The following is a 13645-nucleotide window of genomic DNA, read 5'->3' on the forward strand; positions in this document are numbered from 1 at the left end:
TTAGCAAATCACTAGAGACTGCCTTCAAATTAGATATTCACCTATACTTTTAGATATAGTGTTCAGCGAGGAGTGAATACACCAAAGTTGGCAGTATTTAGGGACATTCCTTATCAATGGTTTCTCATTATAAAAAGAGAGGAAGATATTTTTTCCCATCTCTCCTTGAGGGTCAAACTTGGTCATTATGATAGCATTTAAATTTTTTGTTGTTGGTTTCTTTCAGTTACATTGTTGTACTCATTCCCTATATTGTTTTTCTGATTCTGCTTTCTTTTTCTGATTCTGCTTTCTTTTGTAAGTCTTCCCAAGCTTCTCTAAATTTTTAATTTTTAATCATTTTTTATTATTCTGTAATATTAAATTACATTTATGTATCATCATTTCCTCAATTGATACGAATAAATTTTGGTTACACTTCTTTACTATTTCAAGAAGTGTTGTTATAAACTTTATGGTATTCTTGGGACTTCTTTCTGTCCTTTCCCCTTTTGCATCTTACTTTCATTTAAAATATTTTATTGAGCTTTTTAAAGTATTTTCATTTCCCAATGAATATTCTTCCAACCCCCATCAACACCATAGAGTCTATCATTGTAACAGAGAAATATAATTCAGCATTAGGAAACCTAGAATACTTCTCCCAATAACACCATCTTCTCAAGAATCCAGGCTTAACACCTCATTCATTTTTACTCTTCTCTCTTTGCCCCTTTCACTTAATCTGTTGCTGAAATTCTTTCATTTTTGCATTCAAATAATAAAAATTTGTAACATCCTCTGGTTCTCAGTTCTTTTCACAGCTATCAGCATAGTTTCCATCTGCATGGTTATGACTGTGTCATTCCCTTATTTAAAATAACTTCAGGAGCTAAATATTTCTGTATTATCCCCCAAATCTCCCTCAAATCTATTATCTTTTCAACTTTATTTCATTCTATTTTTCCTCAGGAATTCCATGTTCTATTCAAACTAGATTACTAGGTAGTTCCCTTAGCTCATCTTTTCTTTTCCTGTATTTGATGCCTCTATCCTCCATACTTAAAATATTCTCACTCAAATCGAATTCATGTACTTGTCATGGTGTCATCTCCCTGATGTCTTTGAAAATGAAGGACAAACATTATTCTACCTCCATATTTATATCTGTAAAATTCTTCCTTTCAGGATCTGTCTTCTTTATAGTCTTACATATGAGTTTTGTTATATACAAAAATATGTAAAAAATCTTTTCTTAAATGGTCGCTAACTTTCCTCCTCCAAATCTTTGATCCTGTGATACTTAACTGTTCTGTTAGCTGAAAGTTATCCCTCCCTTTTCAAAGAATTTTGCTTAGAACCAAAGAGATGGCCTCCAATTTTCTTTCCAACTCTAAATCTATGATTCTGTGATCCTACAGAGATTTCTTTTGCCCAATCATATTTTGCTATAAATGTCATGAATATATTTGTGTTAATCCTACCTCTTGGATTGTAAATTCACAATGTGCTATGAACCTTTAGAGGTTCATAAATATAGCAAGGAAAGACCTAAGAGATCATCTAGTTCTATTCCCTAATCTTACATTTGAGTAAACTGGGGTTTTGAGAGATTAAATGACTAGCCTGAGGTCAAAGTTAAGAAAGGACAGTTTTTAACCCAGGTCATTGGAGACCAAATCCATTCTTCTTTGTACTATACCATCATCTCTGTCATCTACATTGCACCTAGTAGATGCTTAATCTAGGCTTATTAATAGAAATTGAATTATAACTACATCAGAATCTTCTAATCCTGTAAAGGGTTCATGCTCTATAATGTTCTATAACTATGGGAGGATTTTTAGTAAGAAGTTCCAAGCAAATAAGAGTCACAAGCATAATTAGCACTTAAAACTGATGGTTTTCTAAATTCCAGTAAGCATGCAAAATATTTCACACATTTCTTAGTACATGACTTTTTCACAAGCACAGCTTAATATAGTTAAGCCAACTTGGGCATTTAAAAAGGATCAGCATGTCAAGAGATTTTCATGGTTCCTAGGACATGCTGAAGACATTACAGTAAAGCGTGAGTCAAAAGCATCTTCTTGTCAGATGAGTTCTATTCAAACAAATCACAGTCATAGCATTTCAAATCAGCTTGCAGCAACAACTAATTTTGGAGATAAAGATTTAAAATTGTATGGTTGCCATAATAAAATACAATTTTAATCTTTTGTTGAAATTATCATGTTGAAGTAAGTTTTCAAAAAAGTATACTTGTAGATTATCAAATTATTGTCATGTTGCACTTATTAAACAGTTTGAGCATGTCTATTTGACAGATTTGTTTAAAGTTTATCCTTACAATCTCTATTTTGTCATTCTTTTTAACCTTTGCACAATGAACAGAGTGGAACTCTAATAAAGTGAAATTATTTATCAAGTATTCTTTTAATCTTAATTCTAGTTTTAATTTATTCCATTATTCCATCTATTGCCCAAACTGGAAGGAATTTGGGAGGATTTTTTTTAACTTGGAGTACAGAGTTATGAAATACACATTTGTATGATATGGGGACAAGGTGGATTAAAAAGAAACTTCCTTCCTTCACTTTCCTTTCCTTCCGTCTTCTTTCCTTCTCTTTCTCCCTTCCTTCATGGCTTCCTTTCTCCATCCTCCTCCCTCTCTCCCCACTTTTTCCTCTCTTTTCCCCTTCTTTCTCCTTTTCACTCCTGTCCTTCCTTTTATTTTTGTTAATCTTAATTTACAGTATCACTCAATTTGAATATTTCCATAGATAAAAATAATGTCATATATAAAATTTCAGATCTCTATTAAATACAGTTTGTATTTGAAAAAGTGTATAACAAATTCAGTATTGTAGTTGAAAAAATAACCTTCTCATCTGAGACCCCCCTCTGAACTTTCTTCTGTTCACTTCTGTAGATCTAGAAAAACTTCAGTGATATCCCCCATTTTTTCCTTTTGTCTTTTTATTTTAGCATCACTCTCTAGCTCTTTAGTCTATCACTTTTTTCAGGAATTGGGTAGTATGTTTCATAATCAGTCCTAGAGTAATAGTTATTCATTCGTTGCATTAATCATAGTTCTTTGATCTTTTAAAGTTATTTGTCTTTACAGTACTGGAGATATTGTGCAAATTGTTCTCAGGTTCTGATTGGTACACTCTTATTCATACCAAGCTTCTCTGAATTAATTCCTTTTTATAAATTCTTTGTATATAATTGTATGCCATATATTTATAATTTCTTAGTGTATAATTATATTCCATAATATTTATATAGCATAATTTTTTCATCTCCCAGTTCATATGTACCCTCTTAGCTTTCCATTCTTTTTCATATCAAACAGTACTACTATTAATATTTTTGATAACAGATGGAGTTCTGTTTCTTCCTTTTATAGTTTCAGGAGTATAGATCTAGTAGTGATATCTCTTGATCAAAAGGATCAGCAGAGTTTAGTAACCTTTTGAGTATAGTACAAAATTTCTTCCCTAACTGTTTGGACAAATTCATAGACAGACCAATAGTGTATTAGTGTGCCTGCCTTCCTCCATCTCTAATAATTGCATTTTCTTTTTTTGCCATCTGTGCCAATCTGATGGATTTTAGGTCACAGTGATAGCAGTACAAATATCCTGCAAAAACAACTAATTGTAGAAGCAAATGTCCATTTTTATCTGTTTTCTCTCTTCTTCCTCACTTTAGTGGTGCATCAGAAGCATTCTCATAGGATTTGAGGATTCCCATATATAGGAACTGTTGTCTGGGAGTCTCTCAGGTTTGAGGTTAAATAATGAGTTTTCTTTTCCCTCCCTGCCATGAATTCCTCTTAAAATTTTGTTTCAGGATAGATTTTGTGATGCTTGGCTTGGGTTCTAAAATTCATAACCATAGGTCTAGGAGGGAAAGAAAAAAAGATTTGACTGAATATTTCTAACTAGAGATTTGCCTGTGTGATCTTGGGTAAATAATTCTTTTTTTCTGAAAATATATTCTATTTTGTTTAGTCTGGTAGTTTACTTCATTGTATTGATATAACTTCAATAATTCCCTTGTTTAGGAATAAAAAAGGATAAAAATATGAAAAGTTCAAGACTTCAAATACTTTTTAAAATACTACCTGCCATTAAAGAAGAAAATATTCATTATTTAGAAGCATTTAATGTTTTTTGTTGTTTTCCCAACAGAATATAAGGTTCTTGAGGGTAGGTGTTGTTTTGTTTTTGTCTCCTTATCTGAAGTTGTGTTGAAAGTAAGTGTTGAAACACTTACCATTCAGTCCATCAACTAGTATTTATTAAACTCCCACTATGTGATAGATAACTCTGCTAAGCACTGGGGATACAATGAGATGAGGGGAAAAAAGGAACAATTGTTCCTGTCAAGGATCTCACAGTCTAAGGAACCCAGTGTCTGGCATATACAGGCATTAAATAAATGCTTATTGGTTGATTAATTGATTTTAGTTAAATTAATTTGAATTCTAAGTGATTTTGTTTTTTGGTTGATGGTTGTTGTTTTCTTCCTGCTATACAACAAAATATCCTTCAAGTACTTCAAGTCAATTTAATTGGAAATGGCTCCTTGCATAATATTATCATCAATATATACCTCAATTAGTTTTGGCAAAAAAAAATAGCCCAATCCTTATGTTTTTCTTAGGTAGTTGCAAAGTTGATCTGAAAAATAACATAACAGATTAGTGAAGTTTTCTGTTTTGGTTTTTATAAAATACAGCATATGCCTTCTAAACTAGAATGAACTCTCTAAAAAAACCTGATTAAATTGAATTGTTTTCATTTGTGCACTTAGACAAGTTATTTCACCATTTCCTCCTTTGTAAAATAAAGAAGTTGGATTACATGAATAATTAGGTTTTTCCTGACTATAATTCTTTGAACTTATGACATGGTGATAAGAAAGTTAAATTTTGTTTTAGTTAGCTCCTCTTTCATTGTAATTATTTAATATAAGATATAAAAAAATTAGATGTTCCTTTATCAACCAAAGAACATTTCATCAACTAATACAAAAGTATTTGGGGGTAGCCTGTGATTTCATTAGTGTTGAAAAGTCTCACCCAGAATGGAAATTCCCTACAAAAATGCACATTAGCAACTTCCTGTAAATGAGAACTTGGAACCTCTGGGTATAAGGCCCATGAAATCATTTGAGCTGGCACTGCCAAGGCAACCATAGTTGGGACTTGAAATTCAATAAATCTACTGACTTTTTTGGAATAAATTAAGTGTTAGATAAAATATAGTAGGCTAATTTTTAAGTTTAAATTTTGGCAGAACAGAGGTTCCCCTTCCCTGCTGTAAAGATTAGTCTGAGAGTATTGTTTGGAGGGGGGGCTCTCGCAGGTGAAGTGGCTTGTCTAGGGTCATATAGCCAAAATGTGTGAAAGACAGACTTTGAACATAGATTTTCTCTACTCTAATGTCATAGTTTATCAGATGTATGAATTAAGACTAGTCTTTAGTAGAGACTCAAAGAACTAAAGGGTTTTAAAATGAAAAGAGACCTTGAAAATCATCTGTAATTGATACTAGAATAATAAAGGTCTTTTGGTGTGTGCATATGTATGCATGGAAAAACATATAAACATATATGTTTATATGTTTAGTATATATATATCTATATATATATATATGCATGTTTTACTTTCCTTATCTTTTTGACTCAGTGGCATTGAGTTTGATAATTTTGGAGAGGTTGATGACAAATAAGGGAAGGAGGAAACCTTCACCACTGAATACAGTGGCAAATAGAAGCAGGCCCTCTCCTTCTCTGAACTGGTCCAAGACAGACTAGAGTGGAAATCCCAAAGGTACTATTTGATATAAGTAAGAGGAATGGAAAGAATGGGAAGACTAAATATGGGCCAGTAGAGATGATAAATATATGCTGAAGAGGTGATGTGGATTTGGTCCAAGATGGGGAAAGGGGAAACAGACTGAAAGGCACTGGCCCAGCGGTAAACTGAATATGATTAATAATGTTGCTGGTACCTGGGGAATAATAGCCTTCCTGAGAGTGACAGCTAATATCCATTGTACCTAAGAGTGCAGACTAAGCACTCAGTAAATTTAGTTTTATTTACAGCCTTGTAAGCCTGAATTCGTAATTCTTGGATGTATTCTAGTAGAACCCCCCCCCCCCCCAAAAAAAAAAAGTGAAAGAAAAGAAAAGAAAAAAGTACCATATAATACTTTTCAGGAGTGGATGGTTTTAAGATATCCAAGTTCAATCTCTCTACATATTGCACATCAGTACCCACAGCTGCTACCCGCCTGTGTGCCAGAGGGGAATTGAAGCTGGTTCGACAGTTGACATGGCAACTTGGCAAGGTACATCATCGTATATATCGCATATGTTGCTTTTGATGTTAGAACCCAAATATCATCTTTACAAAAAAAGTCAATGTGCTTTGTTCTATGTAAGCACTGAAAGTCATTTTATCATCTTTACTAAGAAGAAGAATTTGCTGACCTGGGCCATTTAAGAATGTTTGGGGTATGGATTTTGTACAAAGTTATTGCCAAATATTAGAAATATAAGCTAAGGAATTAAGCTACTGAATGAATTTAAAATGTTTTCTGTTAATCAGGTATGAGTTGTTGGAAGTCTACAGGATCATTTTAGCATTGTCATGTCTAATTTGGTGTTTCAGAAGTGGAATTAAAGGGACCTAGTTATATATACTTCCATTCTTGAGGTACTCTATGCTCTCAGCATCCTATTGAGTGATTTAATAATTATTCTCTCTGTGACATGTAAATAGCAGGCAGATTTTGCTCAGAATTTATAACATAAACAGTACCTATTTCATCAGGCAACTAAGTGGCAGTGATATAGAGCTTAGTCCTGGAGTCAGGAAGACCTGAATTCAAAGATACCCTCCTTTACTTACTGACCGTATAGTTATGGGAAAGTCAGTTAATCTCTGTTTGTCCCAGTTTTCTCATTTGTGAAATGGAGAAAATAATAGTATCTAACTCCTACATTGTTGAAAGGATCAAATGAGATACTAATGATAAAGCACTTAGCATATAGTAATATAAAATATAGTAAGCATGAAAACATACAGCACTTGATATATATTAAATGTTCTGTAATTGTTAGCTATCATTATTATCATTGGGGTTACAGAATCAACTCTGCCCATCTGAGCATAATGTCTGGAAAACTATACCATTCTTGAAAGACTGTCTTTTAATATAGGCTTGGTATTTGGTATTTTGTTTGTTATAAAAACTAACATAATGTATTACTATGCATCATTCCTTTTCTTGTACTTTATAATACAGCCAACTAGGCTTATTTCTATTACCCATCCATGATATGCCATCTTTCTTTTCTATGCTTTTGTCTTGACTGACCTCTTTGTCTGAAATATTTCCCTCCTCTTAGCTCCTCTTTTTAGAATCCTTTGTTCTGTCAAAATTCAGCTCAGTTAGTACCTTCTATATGTAGCCTTTCTTTCTCCCTCCAATTGCTAGTGCCCTCATCCTAAAAAAAAAATCACCTTGTGATATGTATGGACATATATATGTCATTGTTTGGTCCCAGCACCTAGCATGGTGGATAATTAATAAATATATTATTGATTAGTTGCTGTATAAGGACTGGTCTAACCAAATGAGATTAGGTTCAGCACAAGAAGATCAACATGTAGAGCAGAAGTTCACAAGTCTTTTTTTTTTTTGGCATGGAGTCTTTTGGTAGTCTTTGGATCCCTTCTTTTTGAATAAGGTTTTTAAATGTATAGCATAAAATACATAGAATTACAAAGGAAAATAAGGAAAATAATTATATGGAAATGTAAATATTAAAATATTAATGAATCCCAGCAAAAAACTCCTGTAATAGGGGATGAATAAGTTTGAAATAATATCTTTGGTTAGTCTGGAGTAATTGAGATCTGCACAGGTGGAGGGAATATCTACATTGAGAAATCAGGAGTCTTTTGAAACTTAAAAGTATTGGCTTTAGCTTACAATATATTTACATAGGTGATTACACCAATATTGACTTTAAATGGTATTCGGCAGAAGAAAATAAGAAACATAATAACTGATGATTCATCATTATAAGAAGGAAACAGCTAGAGGGTTATTGAAGGACTTCTAGCACTTGAGATCAAGAAGGATACCATTTAAAGCATTTGAATGGAGACATGGAAAATAAAATATTAGTTGCATTCAAGAAATATTGTGAAGGAAAAATTGTCCATCTTTAGCGATGAATTGCATGCAAAGCTTAAAGAAAAGAGAGGAATGAGAAAAGAACCCAAGTTTCCAGAGCTTAAGGACCAGCAAGAAGGATAGTTAGTTCCATTGATGGTAATGGAAAACTAAGAGAGGCATAAAGGAAAATGATTAGTTGATTTCATGCTTGGTTTGGGTTAAGTTTCAGATGTTACAATATCTAAGGGGAAATATCAAATTGTGGATTGGCAATAGAAGAAAGGAAACCAGGTGTGAGGTCAGAACGAAAGATGGAGGTTTGAAAGTCTTTCACTTATAGTTACTAGATAAAACCATTTGTGCATTAGTAATGCTCAAGGGAATGACTAGATGAAGAAAAGAGTAACAGGTCTAACACTGAGCCTTAGGGGATGCCCAGGGTTATTGGGTAGGGAAGACGAATCTAGTAAAGGTTATAGAGAAGGGAACTGTCAGGAAGAATCAATGTCAGGAAGAAGCTAACAGAGGCTACACCAAAGAAAGAGGATCCATTTAACAACTTCCTCCAGGTCAGGGATTTTAATGTGAGGTCTGAACTTAAAATAACTTTGACAACTATTTCTATAAAATTGATGTGCTTCATAATCCTTTGTATTTTATTTTATGCATTTAAAAACTGTATCCTGAGGAGTTCCTTGATTTTTCCAGACTGCCAAAGGGTCTATGACACAGAAAATAGTTGTTGTTGTTTTGCTTATTTTAAATTAAATTTATTTTTGAATAGCTATTTCAAAACTGCTCTAGTTTAAAATTATACTTGCTTAGTAAAAACATGGCTCTTATTCAGCTTTTTAATGTACGATGTCATTTTTACCTTTAAAACCTCTCTTTTCCTAACCCTACATAAAATTTCCATAATTAAAAAGTATCACAAGGGTTGCTTTGATACCATTCTTCTGCTTGCCTTATTTCTCTTGATTCAGTTTCTTTCTTATTACAAACTTTCCCCATCCATCACCTCCACTGAAGTAGGAAGTGATGATATTATAAGTATTATGACAGGTATACATAACCGACATAATACCTTCATTCTAACCACTTACAGAATGTGAGCTTTCTGTATGATCTAACTCCACAGTATTAATACCAGTGATGTTAATAATAATCCATATTTAAGTAGAACCTTGCAATTTTCAAATGCTTTCCTTAAAACAAGGGTGTGAGCAGTGTTGGCAAATGTTTAACTAGCAGCTCTGAAAAAATTTCCTAAATATACTCACTAAGGGGTAGGTAGATAGCTTAGTGGATAGGATACTGATCCTAAAGTCAGGAGGATCTGAATTAAAATTTGGCCTCAAAAATAATTTACTAGCTCTGTGACCTGGCAAAGTCACTTAATCCTAGTTGGTCTCCCTACCCCACAAATGATGTCAAAATATGACTTGCTAAGTTAATATGCCTTCATATGGATCCTCAAGTATGATTTAGTGGCTCTCTTTCTATCTGAGTTTGATACCAACAAAAATATCATTTAAGACCTGATGTAATTTTATTGCTTTCTGAGGTATAAATGCTTACATTGAAATTGTTACAATCAGTTTAGCAATCAGCTCTCCTGAAGTCTGTATACAAACTGATTCCAGTAAACCTTTATTTAATTTTATTGATTCCATTTTACTGATTGAAAAACTGAGGTTCAGGGAAATGAAGCTATCTATGATCTCAGAACTAGATAGAGAGTCATTAGACCTTGAACTCATGTTTCTGATTCCAACACCCCAATCTAAAGCTATCTCAGACACAGACAATATTTAACATGCTGTGGTCAACATACAATTAATATGTTGAGGAACAGTTAAACCTTAAGAGAGAGTTCTTTATTTGGGAAATGTTAGAATGTGAAGATTATTTAAGAGGTCTAAATATATATTCAAAATCAAGACAGTTACACAAGTTAATGTAAATTTTTGTGCTCTGTTGTGTTGGTAAATGGAAATGCCACTTGTTTTAAACACTAATTTATTAATATCAACATAAAAATATATGGATCATACAAAGAAACTGATATATAAAAAGAGCTAAGGACTACAGATATCATAAATACCAAACAACCTGTTAGAAAAACATTTTTCATACTTTGAAATCCCTGAGAGGGAAGCTTTATTTACTTTCCTGCCATCATGTAAGGCTGACTGATCTAAGAAATTGGCTTTTAAATAAATGTAGAGCACAGTGTCCCTTTGCCCGGGGTGTTTAAAAATAGACCATGAATTCCTCTCAGGGCATCCATTGGACACACTTTTGTAAATCAATGCGAGGCCATTCCTGGGGTAGATTTAAAACCAAGATGAAATAAAAGCTTAACAAGGTGAGTCTCTTCAGGCTTTAAGAACCTACAGCTTTGTGCTTAACTGGGTTCCTTCATAGTCAGACAACAGATGATGGGCAAACAAAAACCAATTCCTATGTTACCAAGCCATTGATGTATATATGAGCTATGTATTTATGAGAGTAGGTAGGAGCTCAAGTTTCTGATGGTCATTCATCCCCTCATAACTTCAAAAAGTATACAGTTCTCAAAAACCTTCATTGCCATTTAGAGTAATTTAATTCAGTTTTATCATACCAAGTTACTGGCCATCTTTAGGCAGAAAGACCATCTCCCAAACATTAAGATATATGATATGACATTTTTCCCACCTTAATTTAGAGGAACTCAAGGACTATGGTGATTCTTTGGTTTCAATTCAAAGATGATGATAATATTTAGAAACTAGAAAAATGAATTTTAGCTTTAACTATTTATTTAACTTGTGTATAAAGTACTCTTTCCTACTTGAAGTTTTTATTTCAAAATCTTTTAAATAAGTTTGATGGAAAGGGAAAGAAATTGCTAATCTTTTCCTTTTTTCCCTCCATTTTCCTAGCTTAAACATTTTAAACAACTATATGTAGTATAATGTCCAGAGAACTAGACTTGGAGTCTGTAAGATGTAAGTTCCAGTCCTATTTCTGACAAGTGTCACTGTGGATAAGAGACAATCTCCTAGAGCTCTAGACAACTAAGACTATATAAGTTTCAGAGAAGGCACCAATATGAATTAGTAGAGGGAGTTTGTTCATCTTTGTATTTTCTGTGTCAATAAAATGATAGGTCTAGGTTTTTTCTGTTCTGAAAAATATGAGAATAGGAAGTAAATCAAGGATCCTGCAAATTTTCATAGAAGTGAAGATGTAGAGCAACAAAATGCCCTGTTAGGTGTACTGAAAATTGTTTTTGGTGTTGTTGTTGGCTCTTGTTGAAATAAGCTCCAGGAACATACAGAGGCTTTTGGTCTCTTTCTCTGTGTGACTGACTAGTCAAAACTGATTCTTTTGTTTGAGATGGAGGAGCTAACTAGAAAACCACTTTGAAAATGTATCCTAAGTTTTTATTATGCTTTTTCTTCTCAGAAAATCAGTAAAGCAGTTATTATTATCCTCTTCATCATCAGTAGGATACTTAAGTAGTAGTAAAAGGATCTGTGATTTCATCAGTATGATAATCTTCTCTACTGAATAGCAGAAGAAAACTCTTATTTTCCTTGAAAAAGGTTTTTGTTATTTGCTGTGGCTAAAAATATTCATAACTTGATGCCCAATCTTTGTAGTTTCTAATTTTTTTCACTGAATTTATGCTGGTCTTCGGAAGATAAACACCCTGACATTGGACTTATACTTGGAGTGTTCCTGACTTGATAGGATCTGCCAGGGATAACACTCTACCAGTATAACTTTTGAAAATTCAAGCACACTTTCATGCCATACTGAAACTTTGGAACAGTGAGAATTTTTAATGGTTTATATTAATGGTAATAACAACTAGCATTTTAAAAGTCATTTTACATAAATTATCTCATGTGATCCTAATATCCACTTAGTGTGGTTGACAATGAAGATAGCATTATATCTACTTTACATATTCAGTTCAAATAATCCTTCTCAACATCACCCGATATGTATGCTTGCATTTGCACGCACACACATGCTTCATCCCATGTCTTAGAATGTAAGATCCTTAAGGGTAAGGAATGTTTGCTATTGTCTTTGAACCAATGGGCTTAAATAAATGTTCATTGATTTAGGTACATTTATGAAGTGCCTTCTCTTTGCAAGGTGAGGAACTAGATTTAGAAGTTAAGTGATTTACTCTATACCAAAACACATAGAAAGGAGAGATTGGAATTTAATGCAAGTCTTCTGACTCCATTCAGTGCTCTTTCTCTGACACTCTTGTATTTGTAGCCAGAATCTCTTTTTGTTTAGCCATTTGTTACAGTATAACTGCCTCATCACTGTCTCTGTCACCAAGTAGAGTTATATTTCCCTGTGCTGCTGCAGCCTCCAGATTATCTATAGAAAAGGAAGAGACTAGTTCTTGTCCTGACATGGACTTAATAGGAAAACTTTGGTACTAAAATGAATCTGGTAAACCAGATCTTCTCCTATGATCAAATTGTGTGTCCATAACACATTCTACCTGACAATCTCTGACACTGGAATATCTGTATTAAAATTTCATCTTGTTGTATACTCCCTTGGGAAAATCACTTAACTCCTTCCCTCCCATCCTCAGTTTGGACTAGATGACCTTGGGAGTACCTTCCAACTCTAGCTCTAGAATCTTTTGTCCTGGGTTCTAGACCTCCTTCCTGCTTAAAAGATTTGGATGTTCTTTCAAATCTTAGTGAACTCAGCATTTTTGACTTCTAGTTTGACCCTGACCACTGATAATTATAGATCCCCTGTCCTTTCACCAATTTTAAAAAAATTTTCCTGTCCTTGGCTTGCTGCTGACCTTTAGTCTGCTAATTGTACTTACCAACTAACATTTTTTTTCCATGCCTTAATGCCCAGGGTCCAGGGAAAGTCTAAACCCACACATTAAGGTTAAATAGACCCAGATGGAGGGTCTTTGGAGCAGGAATATTACTATATAACCCTTTTGCTGCTAACTGTTTCTCTTTGGGATCTATTGAATATGAGAACAAAGGCACAAAATATTTTTCACCAGATGGTGGTGAATTAACATCTGTTTGGTAGATCTTTCATATTTGCATTGATTTTTGAGTGGACTTTATTTTGGAGGAAGAGGAGGAGGAGGAGGAGGAGGAGGAGGAGGAGGGAGGAGGGAGGGAGAGAGAGAGAGAGAGAGAGAGAGAGAGAGAGAGAGAGAGAGAGAGAGAGAGAGAGAGAGCGAGCTGACATGCTTTCAAATTATGTCTACAATTTGGGATTGAACCCAAATTTTAACCCACATGCAGACTAGGCAGTCAGGGGACAAATGGAAGTTTGATGATTTCTGGTATTTGCAGTTAGTTCTCAGGCTTTGCTTGCTGTATGTTTAATTGACCATGATAGTTGTCAATAAAATTAAACAGTAAACTGTTTCCAGTTGTACTACAAGACAGAACTTGTAAAAA

General features: G+C 33.7%; 1 long non-coding RNA gene across 1 annotated transcript in view; it reads left to right on the forward strand.

Annotated features, from left to right (window-relative positions):
- LOC141495230 (uncharacterized) overlaps nucleotides 1–13645 on the forward strand; it is a 699421-nt gene that overhangs the window by 46103 nt on the left and 639673 nt on the right. The window lies entirely within an intron of this gene.

The sequence above is a fragment of the Macrotis lagotis genome, chromosome 8, assembly GCF_037893015.1.
Source record: "Macrotis lagotis isolate mMagLag1 chromosome 8, bilby.v1.9.chrom.fasta, whole genome shotgun sequence".
Taxonomy (NCBI): Eukaryota; Metazoa; Chordata; class Mammalia; order Peramelemorphia; family Peramelidae; genus Macrotis; species Macrotis lagotis.